The sequence below is a fragment of the Grammomys surdaster genome, unplaced genomic scaffold, assembly GCF_004785775.1.
Source record: "Grammomys surdaster isolate TR1022 unplaced genomic scaffold, NIH_TR_1.0 647, whole genome shotgun sequence".
Classification (NCBI taxonomy): domain Eukaryota; kingdom Metazoa; phylum Chordata; class Mammalia; order Rodentia; family Muridae; genus Grammomys; species Grammomys surdaster.
In genome coordinates, this window is record NW_021605066.1 from 6711 (window position 1) to 7890 (window position 1180).

A 1180-nucleotide genomic window follows, 5' to 3' on the forward strand; every position below is an offset into this window, starting at 1 on the left:
AAGAGTAATCTTCATAGTCATGAAAGAAGTCTTACTGGACAAAAGCCCTGTGAATATAATCAAAGTGGTAAAGCGTTTGCCCAGAATAGTCATCTTTTCCATCATGAAATAAACTGTACTCGAGAAAAATCCTATGGATGTAGTCTATGTGGTAAAGCCTTTGGACGTAACAGTAATCTTCAAAGGCATGAAAGAAGTCATACTGGAGAGAAACCTTATGAATGTCATCAATGTGGCAAAGCCTTTTCACAGAACAGTCATCTTCAATGGCATGAAAGAAGTCATACTGGGGAGAAACCTTATGAATGCAATCAATGTTTTAAAGCTTTTGCATGCAAAAGTGACCTTCACAGGCATGAAAGAAGACATACTGGAGAGAAGCACTATGGATGTAAGCAATGTGGTAAGGTCTTTTTACAGAATAGTCATCTTCATAGGCATGAAAGAAGTCATACTGTACAAAAAGCTTATGAATGTAATCAGTGTGATAAAGCCTTCACATGTTGTAGCAACTTTCAAAAGCATGATAGAACTCACATTGGTAAAAAGCATGAACCTAATGTGTGAGGTAAAGCCTTGCATTCCACATACATTTTTCCCATTGAGCTATCTCTTTGGGGCTTGAGGAAGATTAGTAGAAACAGTCCATCATTAAAATTTTGTCTCCTTTACAAATTGTAAACATATTGTCATCCAAGGATTCAGGAACAAACAATTTGAATAATAAAACTTATTCCAAGTGAAACTGATATGTATGTTGTCATCCATTATTTTTTGGGTTATTGTGGGTCTTCCCTTCCTTGGAGGTCATTAGCCACCAGCCCATGATGGTGTAATGTGCAGGGTTCAGAATGTTGTGGATATGCTGGATGATTTTTGGGATCAGCTGCAGTAAGGCAATTCTACTTTATTCAGGGTGAGCAAGGACTATACCGATCTTAGTGAGTGGGTGGGGATTTCCAGGGTGGGTGTACGTTACTGTCTGGGGCTGAAGTGCTGGGAATGCTTTATTTGCATGAAGAGACATTCCAAGAACTTTATTGGGATAAAGGAGTTGAACAACGTATAATGTGGCCGTCCTCAGAGGTGGGAGAAGTAGAGGTTATGTGCCAGAACTTGTATGTAGGCTGTAGACAGGAAGAGGGCAGCCCTATCTCCTGCCAGTCTCAGGCTATGTTTT

At 39.7% G+C, this 1180-nt stretch overlaps 1 pseudogene; it reads left to right on the forward strand.

Annotated features, from left to right (window-relative positions):
- Window positions 1–681, forward strand: part of LOC114633417 — a 5999-nt pseudogene extending 5318 nt beyond the window's left edge.
- Window positions 682–1180: the final 499 nt, after the last annotated feature.